The sequence below is a fragment of the Rosa rugosa genome, chromosome 2, assembly GCF_958449725.1.
Source record: "Rosa rugosa chromosome 2, drRosRugo1.1, whole genome shotgun sequence".
NCBI classification, from domain to species: domain Eukaryota; kingdom Viridiplantae; phylum Streptophyta; class Magnoliopsida; order Rosales; family Rosaceae; genus Rosa; species Rosa rugosa.
In genome coordinates, this window is record NC_084821.1 from 38,181,131 (window position 1) to 38,207,434 (window position 26,304).

At 39.1% G+C, this 26,304-nt stretch overlaps 1 protein-coding gene, 1 long non-coding RNA gene and 1 pseudogene across 6 annotated transcripts in view; all 3 read right to left on the minus strand.

Annotated features, from left to right (window-relative positions):
• The window catches only part of LOC133734714 (factor of DNA methylation 4-like), an 86,329-nt gene that overhangs the window by 50,758 nt on the left and 9,267 nt on the right, over positions 1-26,304 (minus strand). The window lies entirely within an intron of this gene.
• On the minus strand, positions 3,647-7,038 carry LOC133732983 (uncharacterized). 5 transcript variants are annotated; one of them, XR_009857440.1, is made up of 6 exons: positions 6,477-7,038; positions 5,809-5,973; positions 4,605-4,753; positions 4,431-4,480; positions 3,876-3,964; positions 3,647-3,718 (listed from the first exon to the last, which is right to left on the minus strand). It is a non-coding gene; the product is annotated as an uncharacterized LOC133732983 (long non-coding RNA). The 5 variants fall into 5 exon arrangements; XR_009857438.1 differs by having other exon boundaries at positions 5,809-6,017; XR_009857437.1 differs by having other exon boundaries at positions 5,809-6,038.
• Positions 21,843-25,109, minus strand: LOC133734309 (uncharacterized; annotated as a pseudogene).

Genomic DNA, 26,304 nt, shown 5'->3' on the forward strand with positions numbered 1-26,304 from the left:
ACACATTTTATTATTTTCAGTTGTATTTTATGAACCTCATTCAACAGTTTATTGTTATATATGATGAGTGAAATGAATCTCAGACAACATTGATTTTGTTATATATGTTGTGTGAATAGATGTTCAGACAACATGAGTTTTGTTATATCTGTTGTGTGAATAGATGTTCAGACAACATGAATTATATGCGGCCTTAAGTATGTGTTGTCTGACAGAATCTCAGACAATAGATACTTGACCTATATTTATTGTCTGAATTGGCTTTGCACAAATGGTTGCAGATATGAAATTTCATGTTCAAAACATATCTAAAATACCACATTGTCGTAGATTACTACCATCTATTTCATACATTGCCATATTCAACACATTTACAAAAGTGCAAATTCATGTCCAGATTAATTCATCAATCCCATGTTATCAAAATAAGTCCCTAAACCCAAGTACTAACCAGCTAGATGCGATACTACTTACATATATATTTTAACAACAAATTTTGCCCACTCTATTCTGACTGCACCAATATGGTTTCAGTGTTTGCTCCAATCACTATGCCAGAAAAGCAATCAGACGACAGAGGAGATCTGTCGTCTGATGAAAAAAATTTCTATTGTCTAGTATGGTGCCGTCTCTTGGGGCATCAGACGACAGATTTCCTCTGTCGTCTTATTTATCAGACGACAGAAATTTGTTAGGTCTTCTGTTGTCTGATGAAATCAAGACATGAGCTAACTGTTTGTACTAGTGAATTCAAACGACAGATAAATGTCTGTGATCTGGAAACAAATAATAGTTCCTTACAATTTGTATGATCTAATGCTTATTCCAAAGACAGAAAAATGGTCATTTTTGTGGTTTGAATGCACCAAAGTAGAAGATATGAAATCCTATATGCATGTTGTCTGAATGGAATTATAATAACAGTTTAGTGTTGTTTTATTCAGCAAATTCCAATAACAGTTAACTGTTATTAGCATTCAGTTCAGATTACATTTATCTATCGTCTTTAGTAGCCTACAATAACATTTATCTGTTGTTTTAGTGCATAAGTAACAACATATTTTTTCTTGTATCTATTGTTCTTAGTCCGAAGTCTTACGAACGCTCTTAGTTCGTTAATAGTGTATGAATCCCCACGATTCCGCTTTCAAGAATCGAACCCACGTTAAAATAAAATCAGTGTATGAATCCCCACTGATTTCGCTCCAGTTGTAGTACAACATCTGATATTCAAATGTAGCTAAGAATTCCTACCAATTTCCACTCGAGATATCTTCAAAATGGCTCCCAAATACAGAAGATAATAAGGCAGATTCCAGTTTTCAGATTTTGCTTCTCGGCAACTGTATTGCACGAATTTTTCCACAAACTTTCCTTCTTGATTCTGACCATCTAAATAGTCGTCTTTCATCTTTTGCATCACTACTGTACATCAGAACCTTAACTTGCCCCAATTGAGCTCCTATTTCTCCACGTTTGCTCCACAAAACTTCTAAGGAAATAACAAAGTTAGTTTGATCTTTTTAACGAAATAACTAAGCAAAAGTGGAAAGGGTTAAACTATAAATTCGTCGCATTTTACGCTCTTATCAAAGTCTCGGGTGGTTGAGGAGATAAGGCATGAATTGATCAGATCATAATATAAGCAGCATTTAACTCTTAAAAAAATAGTAGTGCCAGTAGCCCACAACCAATAAAATTCATGTCACTATCTATCTGCTTTCCAATGATGAAGTTAATATATAACTTACAGAAAAGAAAATGTTGCATCATATCAACAAAACTTAAGTTCCTGCACTTTTTTGTGACTTCTAAACAGAACAATCACCAAAAGTAAAGGTGACTGATCGCCAGAATCAGACTACACAACAGAAGTATATTTATAGCAACCAAGTGCCACTGTCTACTGTCTACACTCCACAGTTATCACAATTGCCATAAATCATAGCAGTCAAGTGGTTCATTTTTAAGGTTGCCATCAATCACTGTCCACTCCACGGTCATCCAAAATTTGATTGTTCATAAACAACAACACCCTGTATAGGTACAAAGCTAGACATCACGTATTATTTGTTATGAGCCCCTTGGTCACATCATTTGTCTGTTCCCCAATCAAAAGCATTCAGCCTGATGTTATGGATAATAACTAGCCTCTTGAGCAAAATCACTGATAACGTTAGGCATTACTCCAGATTTTGCTGCAATCCTAAAGCTAAAACTCAAGTCTATTCATTGAGGCCCTTTCCAACCTCATCTTTCAATTCCTCAATCAGCAGATCGAGTTCAAGTTTAACATAACATTACCCAGAATCTTGCTAATAATGCAATATCAAGCTAATAAAAAAAACCTCCAGCTTTTCGCTTTTCCCTAAAGCTATAATTATGGATAAATTAGATAATAAGCTGCTTGTTATAGTATAAATAAATGAATTATGGCTATTTCATGTAAATGTAAATATGTACTTGAGTGTATAGAACAAAGTACTTGAGTGTATAGACATAGTACTTGAGTGTATAACATAGGTATGAGGACTTGTGTAGCATAAAGTAAATGGGAAAGCAACAAGCATGGCAGCCCTTACTATTGGAATTGCAGCTGTGATCATTGCAGCAGCCATTGTAGGTTTACAAGCCAAAGTTCATGGTTACCAAATTGGTTTCCTCTTTGAGCATTCACCCTACAAAGTATTCCTATAAATACACCCTTGTATGAGATGAATAAACACAATTCAGATTCATTACTCTCCCTCTCTCTCTCTCTCTCTCTCTTAATTTACGTTTTCCTTAAACACTGCTCCATTTTTTCAGTGTTTCAGCCAAATAGTATGATTGCTTTTTAATTAAGGCCCACTGAGTCCTGATTCCCAATCTCAAGCTTTATACTAAACTAGCAGGCAGCCTGCGCTTTGCTGCGGGTGAGTGAAGGACCATTTCGCTACCACTTTCCCTTTGTATATATGCAACTGCTTCTTCCTCTTCTTGTTCCACTACTGAGTCCTTGAGATGACCTTTTCCTTTTTCAAACATTAAAATGGGTTTTCGTTTCCAATTCCTATGAAATTGCAACTGCCTTGGAATTTGAAAGGTTACACGGAGAGCTATACATTGCTAGTAAATACTTAATCAAACACAAATGAAAACTTGAAGATGTGTCATTTTGCATCCACTCATTTATAGAGCAATTTAGTATGAATTTGCTATTTAACAGGTTTGAACAAAAAGCTATCAAATAATTAGTAAGTAAATGGATCAAATTCTTCTCTTGAAATTTTTACAACAGTTAAGGTAGGCTGCTCAACTGCTTGTTAATTTGAAGATGAATAAATAGCTTCTTAGCGAGGCCAAGTACTCTTCTTTTGGTTAATGTTTCAACAGATCAATTTCATTCTCATAATCCTACACCGGAAAATTTGTAAAAGTTGATGCTCCCCGCTACTTGACTGCTGCCAACTCATATGCTTTTGCTGTGAATTCTTCTTCGTCATAAGCCCCTGCATATACATTTTGTGTTAGCCTTGTTGTCATAGCTTTTACATACTCCATGCATTACTGAGTTAATTATTTGTAAAATCCAACAATTGCAAGTACAAATTCCTATTAACAATGCAATAAAACCATGCCTCAGAGTTTTAAAACTGTTTTACTTACCGAGATAAAACCATGCCTCAGAGTCAGGTACTCATAGTAACTGCTTGAAAAACTGTCTGAAGAAGCACACCTGATTAGAAAAGAAGAATAACCTTAAACCTTGTTGTCATAGCTTTTACATACTCCATGCATTACTGAGTTAATTATTTGTAAAATCCAACAATTGCAAGTACAAATTCCTATTAACAATGCAATAAAGCTCAACTTCAAAGTAGTGCTTTACGTACAAAGCAAAGGAAAACTGATGACTGGCTCCAGAAGTTCAAATGACTCTTTCAAAATGATGTATCCCTTGCGTACATAAACCTTTCTGAATCTGCAATGCAAACACTTTATAAGGTATAATCCAAGAAGTTCTAGCGACTAAGAAAGCTAAAAATTTGTCAACCGGTATCTGAGATGACATTATAGATTGTAGAAAGGAAAAAAAGTATAGGCCACAGAAGCTTAATTTGTAGGAACACTTGATATGTAAAGAAAGTCAGCCTGCAGACTAACTAATTGATTTGCATAGTTAAATGAATCATCATGTTGAAGAAATGAATGCATTTAGCTTTTTAGTGAAAAGATTGAACCAATTTACCATTAGTAAACTGGTATGCAACTATTTTTGTATCTTTCTCCCAATACTTCCATATTCTCATTTGTAGTCTAGAAAAACAAAAACAAAGAATTGTTGTGTGTGTGTGTGAGAGAGAGAGAGAGAGAGAGAGAGAGAGAGAGAGAGAGAGAGAGAGAGAGAGAGAGAGAGAGAGAGAGAGAGAGAGAGAGAGAGAGAGTACCTTGTGCCCTCCCAAAGCTGAGGTTGTGATGCAGTAGAGCACATGAAAAACTGCTAGCACAAAGATAAATACATGATGGTGGTGAATCCCATATGCAGATAAAAGGCAACTTTATATATGAATTCAGAGTTGGAGCTTTGAAAATGTCCCATAAGAAGGTCCATAGAAAATTACCTTTTGATCCACACAATAAGCTAGAGAGTTCGCATATCTCTCTTGAAATAGTTGCCTAATGTCAGACAACGTGCTCTGGTAAATCAGAAAATCTAGCTGCAGCAACCATCAGTAATGCAACAGCTTCCTTACATTTCTCAAGGCATTCCCTGCAATGACAATAATGGAGCAAACTAAACATTATAATGAGTTAATCAGTCCTCTGATAAGACGCTTTGGAATCTCTCAACGAATGGGATATATGCGATATCGGCCCGAATAAGAGTCGACCATGACTTGTAAGCTTAACCACTTAATAGGTCATCACATTGCTAAAAAGGTATAAGATATTCATCAATTTCATATTATTTGGTAGTCGAAATCAGCGAAGGGAAATGTACACAGATTTGGGACATACAGATAGTTTGTAGACTGTTAATCTCCCATCTAGAGGAAGAAAAATTACTAATTTTTTAATTTTGCATCTGCAGTTCACTAAACAAATTTCTTACAGCATCATCAAATGCATATTTCATGCTTTCCATATGACAAATTCGTAAGACTTGATTCAAAGGCACATTTCTACCTTTCAGAAAAAGAATGTGATGGATAGTCAATTACATTATAGTGTCCTAATTAAAAGGTATAAATCATATTTCGTTTACTGTCATCTTAGCAGCAGTTACTTTTGTTCATAAAAAGAATGGATTCTTCAAAGGTAAGATAGTACTACAGCATCTTAAATTCTCAAGGTCTTTGAAAGACCAATCACAAATAAACTTGTACCTCACACATCACATCACATAAACAGATCGCAGAAACAACATTAGGAATTAGAAATCCAACCGGTTTTAGCTTAGATTCTGCTGCAAAACTCATCTCTTCTCATCCCTAAAAATAAAAATAAAAAATATGAAAACCCTTTCAATGACCTATACAAATCAATGAAATCTCAATCAAAACCAATTCCCTGCTTTATATCCCAATAATCCTAAACCAAGAATCCAATTCTTCACCTAAAATAATTTCTCAAAATCAATTCCAAATCCAACTCCGAACCTCCAGAACGAAGAACCATGCAGGAATGAAAAGAAATAGAAATCAAAAGGAAGAAACTAAAACAATACCTTTTCCAACTGATAGATATACTTCTTGATAGCTAACCAATCAATTATTCTCACATCAAACATCATACAATTGACAGGATTCAATGTGAATATCGTACCTTGGAATTTCGATCCTAGCGTATCTAATTGCTGAAGGCTCTCCCTCTTCATCTTCTTTTCCTTTCTCTCCTCTGCATCTTCGTTCCTCCCATCGGCAGAACCCAAATCAAAACCTCCTCGATATCTCTGTCTCCTCTCATTTCCTCTTACCCTTCTTCCCTCTTCTGCAATATTGAGAGTTCAGATTTGAGAGAGAGTGCTTCAGTAGCTGCCACATGGTGATTGTACCCTATTTTTAAATGATAACAAATGTAAATAGAAAACAGTTCGTCTCTAATACAGAAAATATCTTACCTTAGAGGTTCAGTACTATATTACAGCAACAGAAAGTAATAGTGATTGTACCCTAAATTAGTGGCCTGGTGTTTCCAAAAATAGAAAAGTTAAGTTCACACTTTGAATTCAAGTATACTAACTGGCTTTGTTACTCCATGCACAATATCTAATTAGCATATAATGTTCAAAGGCCAAGTTCAGGGTTTAGGAATCGCTGGTCATATTATAGGGTTATTTAGAAGCTGGAGTATGAAGATAAAGAAGATGACCTTTTTGTATTGCATTCATAGTTAGAAAAGTCTGCTCCGTTTGGCAATGTCAAGACATTGTGAATTTCAACAGAGAATAATTGAAAAGACCACACTAACCTTTTATCTAAAATTTCACATACCTGCACTCTATATGCTTAGATTCCTTGCGTAACGTGCTCTACAATTAATCACAGCCTGTTTGATAAGGCAGCGGTTAAAAATAAAGTTTGATGTGAAAAAAGATACAAAAGAAACTAAATATGATTACCTAAAACTAAATTTAAATGATACATACAAATGATAAATAACATTTAGACACTGAAATAAAATGTTACATAGCAAGCAGGTAGACACTGAATTTGAGAAAAAAAATCCAAATCAAAGACATAACTCTTCTTCTATGGAAAGCTTCCTTGCACACTCAATCAAAATAAAGGCCAAAAAATTTAATGTATACATTGTGTCAATTTAAAACAATGTTGGAAGTCAAATTAAATAAACATTGATAACACTGTGTCACTCATCTAGAAACAAACATCGATAAAATGCAAATCTTTTACCATCCAGTAATACAGTGCATTACGGCTAAAATTTGACAGCATAATCCATGGAAATTTTCTTTTCTTTCAGCCCATGGATTTTTAGACAAAATGAAGAAACAATTAAGAAGTTCCTCATGCACCTACCAATATCAACAGTAGAGAAATTTGTAATACCCCGAAAAATCCAAATTAATTTCCGTGGATTTTTAGAAATGATTTCACGATAGTAGGAGCGAGTACGAAGCTTGGAGAAGTTGTGGAATTAGTTCGAACGATTTTATTTTCGAAAACGAACGTTTTTAGGGGGTCAACAAAGTTGACTTTTTATTCGTTCAAAATTTGGGAAAACTTCCTTCATGAAAGTTGTAGAGCTCGTCGATACGAGTTCGTGGACATGTGGAACGCATTATTCGGAGTTCGTATGATTAAGTTATGAATATTTGAAAATTGGGAATTTTCTATAAATAGGAAAAATTTCTGATTTATTCATCAAGGACAAAAAAATGGAGATTTTGCGGAATAGTCCCCCGAAACCCTCCGTCCTCTCTCCTCTCCCACGCGGCCGAACCGCTCGACCCGACCCGGCCGAACGGCCCTCCTCCGGCCTCCTCTGGCCACGGACCCGGCCTTCCCCGAGCTCGCCGTCGCACGCCCAGCCGCTCCCTGCCACCGTCTTGCCCCGCCGCTGCCCCCAGATGGAGATCGAAGACGCCCCAGCCATGTGAACCCGACCCGACCGGAAAACGACTTTTCCGGCGTTGCATGGGCCGATCGTCCCCATTTTCGTGATCTCCTCCTCATGCTGATCATCCCCATGTAAGCCTTTCATCACGATTTTGTGTATAGAACGCTAGATCATGGTTTGACTTTTTCGACGTCCCTGATTTAATCTGAATCTGATCAGACGCACGAGATTAATCCAACTTCAACGCTTGATCTAGGACGATCTAGGCCAAACCAGACTTAGCTCCAGGTATGGAAGTCGATCACCCTTTCATTTTGAACCAGTTTGTAGTTGGTCACTTTGCCATCTGAGGTGGTTGACCGGCGTTGACCGCCGCGTTGACCGCCCACTGACCACCGCTTGTGGCGGCGCATCAGACCATATTTCGAGTTTTCATTATCTAGGCGATGATCTATGCATCCATACGAGCGTTTTGATATATAACATGGTCATGTTAGAAAAAGTTGATAAATAGTGGATTTACGTTTTGACGTTACTATTTAACGTTTTTACGTTTATCTTCGGTTTACGATCTGTGAAGATCTGACCATCGGTTTTGCTTCAATTTTGGATATGTTGATCGTATGACTGTCCCGGTGACCTTGTGAGGTCACGGGCGAAGATCCGACCGTTGGATCTTCGTATAATTGAGAAATAGTGATTCGGAAGGCGATTCGTGAGAATCTGACCGTCGGATTTTCATATAATTTTGTGGAGATGTTAGTAAAGGCGATTCAGGAAGATCTGACCGTTGGATCTTCGTGATAATTTTGGAGGATGATCCTAAAGGCGATCCGTGAGGATCCGACCGTTGGATCATCATTAAATTCAGATCCGACCGTTGGATCATCGTTTAATTTGAATCTGAGCGTTGGATCGTCGTTTAATTACATATTTGAGTTGTTGGCTAAGTCAAGATCATTATTGGACTAGGTGATTGACGGTTTGAGTTGGTGGACGATTGTGGATCGTATTTTGAGCTGAATTGAAGACGCAGCGGGATTATCGAGGTGAGTAAACCTCACGTGGTTCATATTACGAACCCAATACAATTAATTGCTTTATTTTGTTGCAATCATATGAACTATTGTTGGTGTTACTAGACATTCCTGTGTGAATGTCTGTATATATATTATTACGTGAAATAATATGTATTGTTGGAGTTGTGTTGAGTTATTGTTGAGAAACAATATATTGTGAGAGATATTGAGTTTATTGTTGAGAAACAATATATTGTGAGAGGTGTTGAGTTTTATTGTTGAGGAACAATAAATTGTTGTGATCTGTGGAGATCACTAGGTCACTAGGTGACCATGGCATCTATTAGTGAATCACGCTCTCGTACCGGGCTGGTGGTTATTAATAGTATTAAATCGTAATCACGTCTGTGGCCGGACGAGTGGTTACGTTCAGTTAGAGCTCTAGTCTGTCTGCCAAATGTGGAGTGACCTTATGAGTGAAATTGAGAGTAACTCATAAGTGTCAATATATATATGGTAACCTTATGAGGGAAATTGAGAGTAACTCATAAGGGTCTATATATATATATATGAGTCTGTCTACCAAATGTTGGGAAATCTTATGAGCGAATTTGAGAGTAACTCATAAGTGTCTACATATATATATGAGAGTGAGTGATCTTATGAGCTAAATTGAGAGTAACTCATAAGTGTCTATATATATATATGAGAGTGAGAAAGTAACGTGGGTTTGTGGTAGATATATGAGAGTGAGTGATCTTATGAGCTAAATTGAGAGTAACTCATAAGTGTCTATATATATATATGAGAGTGAGAAAGTAACGTGGGTTTGTGGTAGTCTTGAAATCTAATAAATCAACAGTTCTTTCTTGTTTACTCATACTGGCTGTAAAAAGCTTACCGGGTTTTGTGTTGTTGCAACTCCCGGTACACTATTCAAATTGTGTAGCGGGTAATCCTACAGGACAGGAGAACCAGGACGGTGATCGTGCGGTTAGAGCAATTGTTAGAGTTTTACAACAATTGTAAGTTGTGAGGTGTGTTATGCTCATTTGAGCTTTATAATATATTGTGAGAGTGAATTGTAATAATGAACTCGAAGTTTCGAGATTTGGTTTTTTTGTAATTGTAATTATTCAGGTTTCGGATTTGAATTTATCATTCAAAATCCGGGGCGTGACAGTTTGGTATCAGAGCGTAAGGTACATATTTGGTGATAATCAGTACCTCCCGAGTGATGGCCCGTCTGCAGCGGATCCCCATCATATACTCTTCGGTACTGGTAAAATCATTGGGTATGTCTTAGTATGGGGTCTAGACAACGTGTAAGTCCGTAGGACGGTAGAGTTGTCTACTAAGTTCGTATTAGAATAAGTTTAGTTTCCGCGAGTTGTGATCTTCGAGGAATAGGAACCTCTGGATTTAACTCTGATGAGTCGGTGAGGTAGAGGTCGAGTCTGATGTAGGGACAGGACCTTTCTATGGAGACAGTTGAGGATGAGGTGGAGGCATTAGAGGTTGAGTTGCCTAGTCTACCTGTAGTTGATGTGATGGATGTTATTCTTGGGTTGAAATGGTGAAAGAGATTGAGACCCTAGGAATAGTTGAAAAGAGAATTGATCTCACCAACTCAAGATGATAGGAGTGTGAGAGATTATGAGACAGAATTCTCAAGACTATATTGGTGTTCGAGTGTAGTGATGTAATTTGGGAGATACTTATGTTACCTTTAATAAGGGTAGTATGTCAAGTGATCATGGCATAGGTTGACTTTGTAAGTGAAGTGGTGGAGCTTGTGTAGCTTCTTTGAGTTATCACCTTTGAGGAATGGGAACCTTTGGATTAAACTCTGGTGGAGTTATTGAGGATGGTTTTCACGAAAAACAGTATCCTTATGTGCATTGTAGTCGTTGGTTGTTGGGGTCATGGTGTTTGACCAATGCTTGTATCTAAAGTCGTTACGAGTATTTGACTAGTAGTTGTGATACTTTCCATTAGTTGGATATGCAGATGTTTTGAGTTGAAGAATACTTAGCAGTTATTGGTTGCTTAGTGATGGAATTGTGTTATAATGGAGCATTCATTCATGCACAGTTGTTTGGTGTTTAGGATAGCTACTATATATTAGCTAAATGTCGGGGTGTGGTTTGAGATCTGCGGATGGTATTGGAAATTATTGTGAAGTGCTATAATCACAGAATTTTGACCCACTAGATGTTGACTTACCACCAAATGAGCAGTGAGGTGATTCGTGGGTGAGATACTGAGTGTGGTACCAGTATCGATTAGTGGATGCTAAGATGGTACATATTGCTTGTTGAAGCAATTGATAGATGGAGTGATCGAGATTTTTTTTAGAGTTGTAAGTGTGACTCTAAAGATGTGGGTTTTTCCTAGCTAACTCAGGAAGTGTTTAGCTTTATTAATCCCTAATTCTAGCGACGAAATTATTGTGTTTGGTTTGACTCAGAGGATACTAGCTTGACCTCTGTGTGACTTAATTGATTGCTAGGTTTTGAATGATTGTTTGTGATAAATCATTTTGAAAGATGTGTGCAGCAGAGTCTCGATGGTTTTGAAAAGAGTATTAAGTGACCAAGGTTCGATCCTTGGTGTTGTTGTGGTTAAACAAAAAAAGAAAAAGAAAACATGCACACAATCTTATTGATTTTATATTACAAAAAGGGAAACGAGGACTATGCTATACTAAGCCTAGTCAGCAGCTCCGGATGGGTTGAGGCTAAGCTCAAGAGAAACGTTTGAGCCACTGTGGTAACCGCCTGAGCCACCAGAATAGTAACCAAAAGCGCTACCTTCCTCGGAAGTAGTCTTCAGGTTACCAAAGACGTCCTCGCCGTGCACGGGGAACAGAGGAAGAGTTTGAACCTCCTGGTGATCTCCTCCTCGTTGTTGCAGGGATGTTTGTCCTCCTGTTGTGCCAAAAGAGTTGGACTGGTATTAGTGTTGAAGTGTGAGGAAGAATATGAAACAAAATTTAAGTAAATAAATCCTTCATTACCAGTAGAATAGGTGGAACCAAAGTTGAGATCAATGGATCTACCATCATCAGTAGAACTAGTGGACCCAAAATTGATGTCAATGGATCCACCAGCTGGCCCAAAATTGATGTCGATGGATCCACCAGCACCAGTAGAACCAGTGGACCCAAAATTGAGATCAATGGATCTACCAGTACCAAGAGAACTAGTTCTCATGGGCACTGGAGCAGCCTGATTACACCTATTCATCTGCTTCTCTCGAGCCCTGACGTTCTGGAACCAAAAGTAAATGTTCTTACCCTCAACATACCCATACTGGTTCAGCTGGAGACAGATCTCGTGAATCTGCTCTGTAGTTGGGCACTTAAATCCCTTGACGTAGTAAAGATCCTTGAGGATTCTTATTTGTTCTGGAGTAGGAATCCACCTGGTACGGCTTCGCCAGAAATCCATGTTGGCACTACTTCCAGCTGCTTGGGTGTTTCCTCCCTCCTCTGTTGGTTGCTGTTGTTGTGGTTCCATTTGTTGCGGGGTTTGGAGCTCCATTAGTTGCAGAGTTCGTGGCTCTTGGGTCATGGGGTGAGAGGATGTGGAAATCGAGGAATACATGGTTTAGTGTTTGAGGGAGATTTTGTTAGAAGGATTGGAGTTGTTGAACTGGTGATTGGAGATCTGAGATTCTCAGAGGAAAGATGAGATCGAATCTTCAAATGGAAGAAAAGATCTGAGAAAGAAGGATTGAAGATTTGGAGGAAAATATTGAAGATCTGAAAGTTCAGAGGAAAGATGGGATTGAATCAACTAGATGGGAGAGAAGATCAGAAGAGAAGGATTGAAATTGATGAAGAAAGGATTTGAGAAGAGAAAGGCTGAAGAGTTGAGAGAGAAAGACTTGAGCTCGGAAGAAAAATTTCTTTTCTTTTGGAGTGAACAGTTTTTCTCCAGAATGCACCTATTTATAGAACAAGGTGAGCAGATCTCCACCGTTGGATGAACGATCTCAGAATTTGAATCCACGCGTTGGATTAAAGTCGCCCCGAAACCCGGAAAAGCTGTTGGCGCGTGTTGAGCGTGTAAGGGGACAGGCCGAACCTCGAGACGCTGTGGCAGACAGCTTTAGCCGAAAGTGATTTGCTTTCCGTAAATCACGGAAGAGACGTGTCGTGGCACGTGGAGTGTACCGACAGTTTGTTGTTATTCTATCGCTTATGATAGAATAAATAAAAGAAGTTGCATGGATAGTAACGAGAGCAGCTGGTGCTCTAGTGGTTGAAGAGCAAGGCTCATGTACAAGAGGTCAGAGGTTCGAACCTTGCCTCTCGTTTATTTTTATTATGTTCGCTTATGACATAATAAGTAAAACATTTGTACACATTATATTAAGCACAGCTTGTGCTCCAGTGGTTGGTGGGCAAAGCCCTTGTGCAGCAGGTTAAGGTTTCGAACCTTGCCTCCCCCGTTATTTTATTTATGTCGCTTATGACATAATAAATATAACACGTGAGCATATATTAATGAAGGCAGCTCTTGCTTCAGTGGTTGAGAGCAAAACCTTCGTGTTTGAGGTCGGGAGTTCGAACCTTACCTCTTACAAATATTTTTGGATCTCGTATATGCTTGATATACGGACGTATATACGGTATGTACGGTATACATATGTATATACGGTCTGTATGGTATGTATACTTATATCCAGTTGTACAGTATGCATACGTATATACGGTCTGTACGGTATGCATACGAATATACAGTTGTACGGTATGCATACGTATATACGATCTGTACGGTATGCATACGTATATACGGTATGTACAATTTCATACCGTAGCCGAGCTGGAAGTTGGTGGGCCGATTGGTAGGCCCAAATAGTAAGCCCAAATAGTAAGCCCAAATGGTAGGCCCAAATGGTAAGCCCAATTGTTCGGCCCGAATAGTAGGCCCAAATGTTAAACCCAAAGTGGTTTGGGCCGGTTCGAAATGTGGATGGTCCGATTTCTTCAGGCCCAATTGGCCAGCCCTAATGCTTAGCCCAAGGATTGAACAAGCCCAAGTCATCGTCACTGGGTGACATATTTTATTGGCGTGCTTTTGGGGATGATTTGTTTTGAGTGATGCATCTCTATTGTTGTGAAGAAAGGTGCATGCTTGAGTTTTACTATAGAGATTTACCGTGATGCTAATTGAGTAGCGAAACACTTTGTGGGAGTGTTTACTGTGCTTGTATGCCAGTACAGAGTGATGATCTATGTGAAGATCTATGTGAAGATCTATGTGAGGATCTATGAGATGATCCATGTGACGATTTTGTGTATGTGATGTGGAGTGTTGTTGAGCAGTTGTTTTGTGAATTTACATTGTGATGAAAGGATTTAGTGGCCCTAGGAATGTATTTTTATACAAAGGATTGTGGCTTTGTAGATTACTACAGATTTGGAAAAGATGGAGATTCTATGATTAGGTCAACCTTAATCGAGAGGAATTGACTTACGCTCAAATTTCGGGACGAAATTTCTTTAAGGAGGGTAGATTGTAATACCCCGAAAAATCCAAATTAATTTCCGTGGATTTTTAGAAATGATTTCACGATAGTAGGAGCGAGTACGAAGCTTGGAGAAGTTGTGGAATTAGTTCGAACGATTTTATTTTCGAAAACGAACGTTTTTAGGGGGTCAACAAAGTTGACTTTTTATTCGTTCAAAATTTGGGAAAACTTCCTTCATGAAAGTTGTAGAGCTCGTCGATACGAGTTCGTGGACATGTGGAACGCATTATTCGGAGTTCGTATGATTAAGTTATGAATATTTGAAAATTGGGAATTTTCTATAAATAGGAAAAATTTCTGATTTATTCATCAAGGACAAAAAAATGGAGATTTTGCGGAATAGTCCCCCGAAACCCTCCGTCCTCTCTCCTCTCCCACGCGGCCGAACCGCTCGACCCGACCCGGCCGAACGGCCCTCCTCCGGCCTCCTCTGGCCACGGACCCGGCCTTCCCCGAGCTCGCCGTCGCACGCCCAGCCGCTCCCTGCCACCGTCTTGCCCCGCCGCTGCCCCCAGATGGAGATCGAAGACGCCCCAGCCATGTGAACCCGACCCGACCGGAAAACGACTTTTCCGGCGTTGCATGGGCCGATCGTCCCCATTTTCGTGATCTCCTCCTCATGCTGATCATCCCCATGTAAGCCTTTCATCACGATTTTGTGTATAGAACGCTAGATCATGGTTTGACTTTTTCGACGTCCCTGATTTAATCTGAATCTGATCAGACGCACGAGATTAATCCAACTTCAACGCTTGATCTAGGACGATCTAGGCCAAACCAGACTTAGCTCCAGGTATGGAAGTCGATCACCCTTTCATTTTGAACCAGTTTGTAGTTGGTCACTTTGCCATCTGAGGTGGTTGACCGGCGTTGACCGCCGCGTTGACCGCCCACTGACCACCGCTTGTGGCGGCGCATCAGACCATATTTCGAGTTTTCATTATCTAGGCGATGATCTATGCATCCATACGAGCGTTTTGATATATAACATGGTCATGTTAGAAAAAGTTGATAAATAGTGGATTTACGTTTTGACGTTACTATTTAACGTTTTTACGTTTATCTTCGGTTTACGATCTGTGAAGATCTGACCATCGGTTTTGCTTCAATTTTGGATATGTTGATCGTATGACTGTCCCGGTGACCTTGTGAGGTCACGGGCGAAGATCCGACCGTTGGATCTTCGTATAATTGAGAAATAGTGATTCGGAAGGCGATTCGTGAGAATCTGACCGTCGGATTTTCATATAATTTTGTGGAGATGTTAGTAAAGGCGATTCAGGAAGATCTGACCGTTGGATCTTCGTGATAATTTTGGAGGATGATCCTAAAGGCGATCCGTGAGGATCCGACCGTTGGATCATCATTAAATTCAGATCCGACCGTTGGATCATCGTTTAATTTGAATCTGAGCGTTGGATCGTCGTTTAATTACATATTTGAGTTGTTGGCTAAGTCAAGATCATTATTGGACTAGGTGATTGACGGTTTGAGTTGGTGGACGATTGTGGATCGTATTTTGAGCTGAATTGAAGACGCAGCGGGATTATCGAGGTGAGTAAACCTCACGTGGTTCATATTACGAACCCAATACAATTAATTGCTTTATTTTGTTGCAATCATATGAACTATTGTTGGTGTTACTAGACATTCCTGTGTGAATGTCTGTATATATATTATTACGTGAAATAATATGTATTGTTGGAGTTGTGTTGAGTTATTGTTGAGAAACAATATATTGTGAGAGATATTGAGTTTATTGTTGAGAAACAATATATTGTGAGAGGTGTTGAGTTTTATTGTTGAGGAACAATAAATTGTTGTGATCTGTGGAGATCACTAGGTCACTAGGTGACCATGGCATCTATTAGTGAATCACGCTCTCGTACCGGGCTGGTGGTTATTAATAGTATTAAATCGTAATCACGTCTGTGGCCGGACGAGTGGTTACGTTCAGTTAGAGCTCTAGTCTGTCTGCCAAATGTGGAGTGACCTTATGAGTGAAATTGAGAGTAACTCATAAGTGTCAATATATATATGGTAACCTTATGAGGGAAATTGAGAGTAACTCATAAGGGTCTATATATATATATATGAGTCTGTCTACCAAATGTTGGGAAATCTTATGAGCGAATTTGAGAGTAACTCATAAGTGTCTACATATATATATGAGAGTGAGTGATCTTATGAGCTAAATTGAGAGTAACTCATAAGTGTCTATATATATATATGAGAGTGAGAAAGTAACGTGGGTTTGTGGTAGATATATGAGAGTGAGTGATCTTATGAGCTAAATTGAGAGTAACTCATAAGTGTCTATATATATATATGAGAGTGAGAAAGTAACGTGGGTTTGTGGTAGTCTTGAAATCTAATAAATCAACAGTTCTTTCTTGTTTACTCATACTGGCTGTAAAAAGCTTACCGGGTTTTGTGTTGTTGCAACTCCCGGTACACTATTCAAATTGTGTAGCGGGTAATCCTACAGGACAGGAGAACCAGGACGGTGATCGTGCGGTTAGAGCAATTGTTAGAGTTTTACAACAATTGTAAGTTGTGAGGTGTGTTATGCTCATTTGAGCTTTATAATATATTGTGAGAGTGAATTGTAATAATGAACTCGAAGTTTCGAGATTTGGTTTTTTTGTAATTGTAATTATTCAGGTTTCGGATTTGAATTTATCATTCAAAATCCGGGGCGTGACAAAATTAAACCGTAGTCAATCAAACTAAATAGAAGACGCCAACTCTCAAACCAGCAACATGAAACATGAACAATGCCCCAGGTTAAAATGAAGAAGGGGAAAATAAACCCCATCATGCCAACAAAAATTGAAAGATTTTAGAAACACGATAAAAGAAAAAAGAATTAAATCAGATAAACTCCAGAAACTGAAGTCTTGATGTTGAAACCGAGGTGTGAGAATAAAAAGAGAAGCCCCACTTCAGATTTCAGATGACATATAATAGAGCAACAAAACAAAAAGAGAAGTCCATTCAGATCTATCTGTTTTCTATTTTTCCTCTCTCCGACTACCTTCACCAAAAGCAGGTGACCTCTCATATGATAACGGGGACTCTTTATTACTCCAAAGAAAGTGGCAGCACAAATTCTCAATAATAATGGGTACCCAAAATAATGAAATGCCATCCAAATTGGGGCAACTGGAATACTGGATAATAGCCAAACTCTGAACTACCTAACCTCTGAGACATATCATACTCTTGCTATTAAAATTCAATCCTAGACATGCACATAACATTTAGATTGTCTAAAATGGCGAGGTAGTACCTTAAAATCTTACATTCTAAACCTCAACTATATGACAAAAAGAATAGTAGTCAAAATATCTATGAAATCACAGGACATCAAGACTTTCACCAATTCTGTTTTGTTTGGCTGAAGAGGTGTTGAGCCGGGGTCTTTCTGGGCTTGTATCTGACAGCCAGATTGAGCGCATTGCTGCCCCTAGCTCTTGTTCTCCCCCTTCACATGTTCTCTTTGCAGATGATGTAATGATTTTCATGCAAGCTAGTCCAAGGGGTTTAAATGCTCTCACCTAGTTCATGGAAGAGTATGCTGCGAATTCAGGACAGGTTGTCAACCGAAACAAGTCACTTTTATTCCTTGGCAAGCATGCCTCTGCTCGGCAGGCGGCAATCCAGTCTACCTTGGGTATTAAAATGGGTGAGCTTCCTTTTATCTACCTTGGTGTTCCCATCTTTCAAGGTAGGCCGAAGAGTGAATTCTTAAGACCGGTGGCAGACAAGGTTCGGTGTAAACTGTCTGCATGGAAGGGAAAGATGCTTTCTCAAGCAGCGAGGTTGCAGTTAATTGATTCGGTTATACACAGTGTGCTTATATACAGTTTTCAAATCTATGCTTGGCCTCGCTCTCTTTTGAAGAAAGTGCAGCGATGCATTCGCAATTTCTTTTGGACTGGGGATCCCCTCAAAAAAGGTGCTACGTTGGTTTCCTGGGATAAAGTCTGCCAGCCAAAGGACAGGGGTGGTCTGGGGCTTAAAAATATAGTTGTCTTGAATCAGGCCCTTCTTCTCAAACGAGGTTGGGATGTCGTCTCCAAAGCTTCCCCTGCAGCATGTTTTTTGCAAGATCGGTTTCTTACTGCTGGATTTCAGCCTTGTCTTTATTACAAAAAGTCCTCCGTCTGGCTTGGGTTGAAGCAAGTTTGGAAGACTCTTCTCTCCAAGTTGCGTTGGATAATTGGTGATGGCGCTTCAATAAGGCTATGGAAGGATAATTGGATGGGAGACATATTGGGGGAGGCTTTCAATTTGAGTCCCCAAGAGCTTGCTAATCTCGATAACACAATTAGTGAGTTCATTGTTCATGGTAAATGGGTATTACCTGACATCTTTGGTCAGGTGTTTCCTGAGATCGCAGCAGCCCTTGCTTCTACCACGCTTCCCATAGAGCCAACAAAGGACCAAGTGGTTTGGTCTGGCTCCTCCTCCGGTTCTTTGACTTCGAAGGATGCTTACCTGGCCTTGGCTCCGTCTTCTCCTATGTTAGCTTGGGGTTCTCTCTTATGGCATCCTGCAATTCAGCCGCGGAAAAGTATTTGTTCTTGGAAGATTTTTCATCAGAAAATTCTCACCGATGAACGGCTTCAAAAGATGGGGATTACTATTTGTTCTCGGTGTAGCCTTTGTGAAGCTGGTTGTGAGAATTGGCAGCATTTATTTTTAAGTTGCACGGTGGTGTTAAAAGTTTGGAGGTGGTGCTTTCGCATGTTCCAGATAGCTCTCCCTCAGCTACTTTCGTTGCATGATTTTTTTACTGTGGAGTTTATGTCTAATCTCTCTGTCTCCTCGAAGATCCTTTGGCGCGTCACTGTGTGTAATGTTCTATGGTGCCTCTGGTCTGAGCGAAACAGATTGCGACATGATGGAGCAGGTAGGTTTAATTGGGCTAGCTTCATGCATTTTTTAATTAATGCCATAAAAGAGTCTGCTAGTTTGGTGTTTGCGTCATCCACTTCACATTCTGGGGCTCCCATGTTTAAGTTCTTGCATCTCTCTCCTTTGCGACATAGTGCTCCCAAGTTTACTAGAGTTACTTGGATGCCTCCACCGGCCCCTTGGATAAAGATTAATATTGATGGGTCTTTCAAAAATCGGGACCAAGCGGGCTTTGGAGGCATAGCACGGGATAATGATGGTTCCTTTGTTCTTGCTTTTGCCTCAAGAGTGTGTGTCCCAAGTGCTCTGGATGCCGAAGTGTTGGCCTTTATTGAGGCTATCAGGGTGGCCAAACTGAATGAGTGGCATTACCTGTGGGTCGAAACGGACTCGGCCTTGGTCTTGAAGTATGTTGCTACTCCGAACTTGATTCCTTGGCGACTAGGTGTGCAATGGTCCAACTGTCTGGCTCTTGCAAAGCACTTGCAATTGCATGTTTCTCATATATTCAGGGAGGGGAATGCTCCAGCTGATACCTTGGCTAATTACGGTGCGTCTCATGTTGGAAGCCATTTATGGTCAGCACTGCCTTTGTTCTTGGTTCCTGGTTTTGGTCGTGATTTTTCATCAAGGCCAACCTACAGGTTCTCTTAGTCCTATAAGTTACTTTATTGGTTCTCTTTGCACTTCTTTCAATTATGTTTGTTCTCTTTGCATTAGTACAGAAGCTTCTAGAATGTTCTATGTAGATTTGGGTCTCATTGCTTTTTTGTAATTTTATTTGGGAGTGGCCTTGGCTGCGTCCTCCACCCCATTTGTTTTGTTTTTGAGTTATCAATAAATTTCTGAGAGTGGGCGTTGAGCTAGCCCTCTTCTCATTTTCAAAAAAAAAAAAAAAAAAAAAAAAAAAAAAAAAAAAAGGAAGAGAGGAGGAGGAGAAAGTCTTGCGTAGGGCCGACGTTGGGGACACGTGGCACGGATTAGCCAATCAGGTTCTTAGAAGGGGGGTGTTTTAGGTATTTAACTTTTAAAATCAGGGGTAGTTTCGGAAATAAAATTTCCTAATCTGCTATATATAGACCCCCGGTTTCCTTCTCATCTCAACTCGCCTCAAGGATCAACTCTCTCTCTCTCGCCCTCAAACTTTCCAATTCAAATGGCTTCTTCAATTTCTTGTTTCATGAGCCTGGAAGACCTTGATGTGGGGGTTGTGAAAACATTTCACCCCACTGATTCTGATTTAGTGGGAAGCTATCTCTACAACAGAATCAAATCCCCAACCCCAATTGGAGGAAAACAAACATTCCCTGATATTGAAATATATGGCACCACAGATTTACCCCTGTGGGATATATGGAGAATTTATGAGCTTTCCAAATTTCCACATCAAGATTATATCTATTTCTTCTCCCCGGTCAAGAAGTTGGGTTCTCGTTGTTTTCGCAGAATTGGCTGCGATGGGGGCACTTGGAGCGAGACTGAATCTGCTAAACCTATCTATGTCAGTGGAATTGAAGAGCCTTATGGGAAACTAAGGAAATTTAGATACGAAAACAACAAGGACAAAGGCTGTGAACACCATGCGGCTTGGTTGATGGATGAGTTTACCATCAACCAAGCACCCGATTTGGCTTTGTGCCGACTCAAACTCAATGACAGAGGAGGAGGAAGAAAAAAGAGGAAGAAGAGTTCTGATGAGACTAATGAGGATGAGAATCATAGAAAGACAATGTCTTTCAAAAACCGAAAACTTGAACCGAAAAGAGTTCAAGTTCAAAACAACATGTGTGAGCAACAAAAGGGAAGTGCCTCATTTAGTAGTACTAGCACTACACAGCAACTATCCCCACAATGTGATGATCATGATTACTGTGTGGATGAGAACCTATTATTCTCTCCAACTGGCTTGGTTGATGATTATCATGACATTTTGAATAGTGATCAGTTTATGGCTTCTCTTGATCAATGGTATGAGGAACAACAACAACAGTTTCCGGATTCTTCACTACTAGTGCCGCAACAACAAGTAGAACCTAACAACAGTTGTGAGGAACAACAACAGCAACAAGATGAGCAGAAATTGCCGCCTTCTCCCTCTCTTGTTCACGAGCAGCAGCTCTGTGGTGGTTTTGATCTGATGGTTTATGGTTATCAGGACCCTGATATTGCACTCGATACTCCCTACTTACAGTCTGACGAATTTAATGGATTTGATCAAGATCAGCCTAAAGCACTGTATCAGTATTCTGACGTTTTGTAGTGGCAATCTTTCTTATTTCTACATATAGAGTTTCTTACAATGGTCAGCATCAGTATTTGGATAATTGACCACAGGCATTCCTCGACTCCAACTTCTTCCTCCCCTCGAGGCAACTTCTTTTGGCGGCCAAGTTCAATGTATTGGCTGGACTACTGCTTGTATATTTTAGTTTTAGCTAGGGAGATCTTTGTAGATTTCTTTTTTATTCTGAACACAGTAATTAATTACTAGTTACTATACTACACTGTAATGTAATTTCTCTTCAACGAAGTCAAATACTTTGCATTTGTTTTTCACTCTTTAGTTGGCTGTTACACTTGATCATTCGGAGACTCAAGATTACTGTCCACCTCCGAGGCTTGTTCTCGTAGAGTTTTGAAATGAACAATAACAATCGGTTGAAAAAAAATATGAACACCTCTGCAACCATTTCTGTATTAAATTTTGACCAATGTATCGTCAGCATCATCAAACCTATTGTTTTCATGTTATCAACCAGCAATTTCAATCATCTCCATCAAACCTATCGTTTTCCTTTAAATTTTTGTCAATACAAAACCTTTTAAAGCCTTTGTTTTCATGTACCTAAACCTTTTAAAGCCTCTGTTTTCATATACCGTTGTAACCATGTAATGCAAATGTAAATTCACGACATTCCCATTCCCATGTCTTGCTGAATCTTGGTCACTGAAATCGATCTTCCCCTGAATCGGGCTACTGGTCATCACCTTAGAGCTAGATTTTCGCTTGTTTGACTGCAAAAGGGGAGAATGCATAAAATTAGATCCTACTACAATTTCATGGACATGAAATGCCAAGGAAAGTATAAGAGCATAGTAAAACATGCAATCAAAGCTATTCTTCTCCATTTCTCTCACCTTCGTTGATACATCAGTATGCTTTCCATCAGAACCAGAATTGTTTCTTTCCATGCGGTACTGCTTTAGTAATCTTTTGTTAGCTTCATCTAACACTTTGTTTTCTCTGAAAAGCCATTTGACCTGCATTCATCATAATATATATGGGATATCATTAGTTCATTACACTATATCAGGTTTGACATGGAAGTGGAAGAATCAATATTAGAAAACGTTCTGCTCTTCTCACCTCCTCTTCAGCAGAAAGAAGATTGATCCTTAGATGTTCTTTATCCTTCTCAAGTGTTTCATTATTCTTCTGAAGTGTTTTCAACTCAGCAACTAGCGTCAAAACTTTTTGAGATGACGGCCTCAAGCTGCCATGTAAACAAAAAGAAATTTTAAGCATTCTTTGACTTCAGAAAATAGAAATTGACACCCATATATCAGCAGCAGATGAAAGTAGACCGGGCAATTCAAAATGTCGGCAGTAAAACAATAATATGCCACAAAAACGACTCAAAAAGGAACAATGCACAGTGGTAAACAAACTCACCCATTCCACATATTTAGCAAGCTTTGACATGACTCATTTCAGCTATTGGCCTCCAAAAATGCACATGCCGCCCCAGTCTCATCTTTGGTCGATGTTGCTAAAACTGACTCCACTAGTTTCTCTTCAACAGGTGAGCCCTCAGCAGATGAATCAACCTTCAACATAGAAATATTCATCAGCCTTCGTAAAATCACAGTAAAAGAGACTCTGACTCATAATACCTATTTTTTTATATCATCATCAACATGAAATACAAAATCTGCCAAAGAAGTGATTCTTACTGATATTTAAGCCTGTTTTGCAATTACAAAATCCAATCTTATTTGATTGATAAAGTGATAATAAGTTCTACATGACCTTTGTAACACAATACCTATATAGGTTAACCAGATTTGCAGGTATATTATGTCACGTAAATTGTAGCTAATAATCAACTGCCCATATGCAGACATTGCTAACTGTCACTAATACGTTCAGTGGGATAACAATTGATATTCTTCATATACATTCCGCATGATCTCTCATTAATCATTATACAACCAATGAGTGGCATACGATGGACTCAGTGACTTACATTCTAAAATCTAAACCAATCTGCAATTAGATTTAAATTTTTCCAAAAATCAACAATAAAGCATGCATTAAGACAATCAAATTAACTTCTGACAGGGACTAAAGCTTAAAGTTAGGTTAAACTGCCAATCTTATACACACAGTTATATTAGAATCCTGGTCCCAAATATATACAGTAGCAGCACTGAATCTGAAATGGAAGGGACTAAAGCCTAAAGTTAGGTTAAAGTGCCAATCTTATACACACAGTTATATTAAGCTTCCCAAATTCCACATCTAGCAGCACTCTACTGAGATGGAAGGGAGTAAAGCTCAAGTTTGAGTGATAATGCAAGTTGTCAAACTCTGAATCCTATACACAGTGTTCAGCAGATACCCCTAACTGGCTTCACATTTACTCTCTTGAAAAATTGACAACAGGTTAAGTTTTTACAAAGGATTGAGTTAAAGAGGGTATATACCATTAGGCATATCTCTTCAAAACCAATTACCAATAAGGCAATAACTGATTACTACCCCTTAGAGCAAAAAAATGCACATTGAACTTTTGCAATAGCAACAAAGGAACATGAGAACTTCTGATTCATGGCTAGACACGTCCTACATTGAAGAAAACTAATATTTTGGTACGACTTGATGGCTTCAGTTGATTGGGCTCATACTTTGCCTTAAACCTATTATTCCCATCAAGATCAAACCAAGTTTACATACATTGTATTGTAATAAGTATTCTAAATGCTTGAAAGAAATTGGCCAAGAAAACAAGAATAGAGCACCGGGTGTGTTTTTAGTGGAGTTATAACTTTAACCTTACAATCTGAATATCAGAAAGTTCAGCAAAAGCAGCAATCAAACAATTTCTCCTGTCATCCAATGGAACATGAGTTGCCGCACATAAAAGATTATGAAGCACAACTATCCAAGCTATTTAGATTGTTCTAATTCAACAAATGAATTTCGTAACAGCATGCCACAGGAATCATTTCAACAAGCACAAAGGAAAAACAACAGAACTTCAGTTCTCGAGTAACCTTGCACAATTAATGACTCTCACAGCTAATTACCAAAGAATCAAATCAAACAAGTCCAATTTCATTCAATCCATGAAAAACTAATAACTACACAAATAAAAGATAGTTAGAAAGAATTACCGAAAGCCTCTCGTATTTATTCTTGTAAAACTTCAATTCTTCCCTCAATTGTCCCAGTTCATCCTCCAACTCTTCGACCCGAAACTCAGCCTCCTTGGCCCTCTGGTCTGCCTCGTTTCCGAAATCCATCAAAGCCTCTCGGTCATGATCATAGAGCGAGCACTCCTTCTCCAACTTGTTACACTAACTCACCAGATGCACACACTCTGCCGCTAGTATCTGATTCTCCTCCACAAACTTCCTCAAAGCCTGAGCGTTCATACAAGCCTCGCCCTGAAGCCAAAAACACATAAGCAACCCAACCAAACCAACCAAATCGGTCCAGAGCTTGATCCTTCTCCTTCAATTTGGCGAGTAGAACCGTGTACTGGTCGCGCAGACGTCGCTTCGCGGCTTCTGAGCACCGGAGCTTCTTCAATTCGAGAGTCTGTGCGGACACGGGGAGGACGAGGGTGTGGTCAATCGACTCTCTGATGTAATCGTCGACTTCTTGTGGAAGAGGATCCATTCTCGCCGGTTCTTGATATCGGAAACCTTAGACCGGCGGAAAAGTTTGAAAATTAGAAGAAAGAATGAGAGAAATTGAAAGCCTAAGGGTTCGATCCAAGGGGGTTGGTGATTGGGGAGAGTCTGAGAGTGAATTGAAACACTAGAAGGATTGGGGATTTGGGGATTTCGGGTTTGGGGTGTGGAATCGAAAGGTCGGGTAAGTTAGGGAGTGGGAAAACTTTTCGCTCTTTTTCACACACACACTTTTGCTCTCAGGGCTTTTAAGGGAAAAGGGCAAATTGATTTTGGCGCGGGCTGCGTATTTCGAATTTGAAACTCTAGCCGTTATACAGGTACCCCATGGGAGGAGGAGGGAAAAAAAAACAGTGGTTGTTTTGCCTAAAAATATAAAATACTATTGCAAAATAATATCAAAAATAACTTATAATTGTGCTTTTAATTTTGGCTGACTTGGGTTGTAACTGTTGTAATTGTCAACTCCACACACAGCTTGGTCTGGGTCAGAATAATCTACAGCTCTCGACCTGTGATCTCTTTGCTCACGATAATGAACCGACCGTGATCTCCCGCGTTCGGCAATGTTCGGGCGTCGAGCTGGTAGAGTCTGAACCACCTTGACAGCTCAAATCTAACTATGGACTCTGGTTTCCTAACCAAGCTTCCACATCAGCAAAATTATGAAGAACAGAAAATTAAGTTTTGGTGTTTCTGGCGGATTTTCTGCATATGTCGGCTACTCTGATGATCGATGATGAAAAATGAGATATGAGCTCTACAATTTGTATAATTGAATTTCAATTTTGGTTAAAGTTTTGGGCTTTTGGTCACTATACGGGCTCATTGTGCACATTACTCATTTCAAACCTTAATTAATTCATATGTTTAGAACCTTGGATACAAAATAATTAATAGACCCTCGGTTGGTACAATTCACAGAAGTTTTGGAATTGGATAAGTCATGGAACTGAGAGAAGAGTAGTTTATTATCGACACCATCACAATGCCGAATTTGTATTGAGAAATTTGTGGAGATGAAATTCAAAATTAGATGACAATTTGATAGTAGGGATTGTCCATCATCTTCAACTAAGGTACCGATGTGAAACTTGATATAATTACATTCTTATTACCTTTGTAACTTAATGGGATGCTTTTTTAGCCTTAACTGATCTGAAATAACCATGTAAAGAATTACTCTCCGGTATGTATAGTCGATGAGTTGTGACCTGTTGGTAAATTATAATTCCAACATTGTAAAGGTCATGGGTTTGATTCTCATTGACATATGTAAGGGTGGGGTGGGCTAAGGGTTTTTTTTTTTTTTTTTTTTTAAGCTATATATGCGTCATAA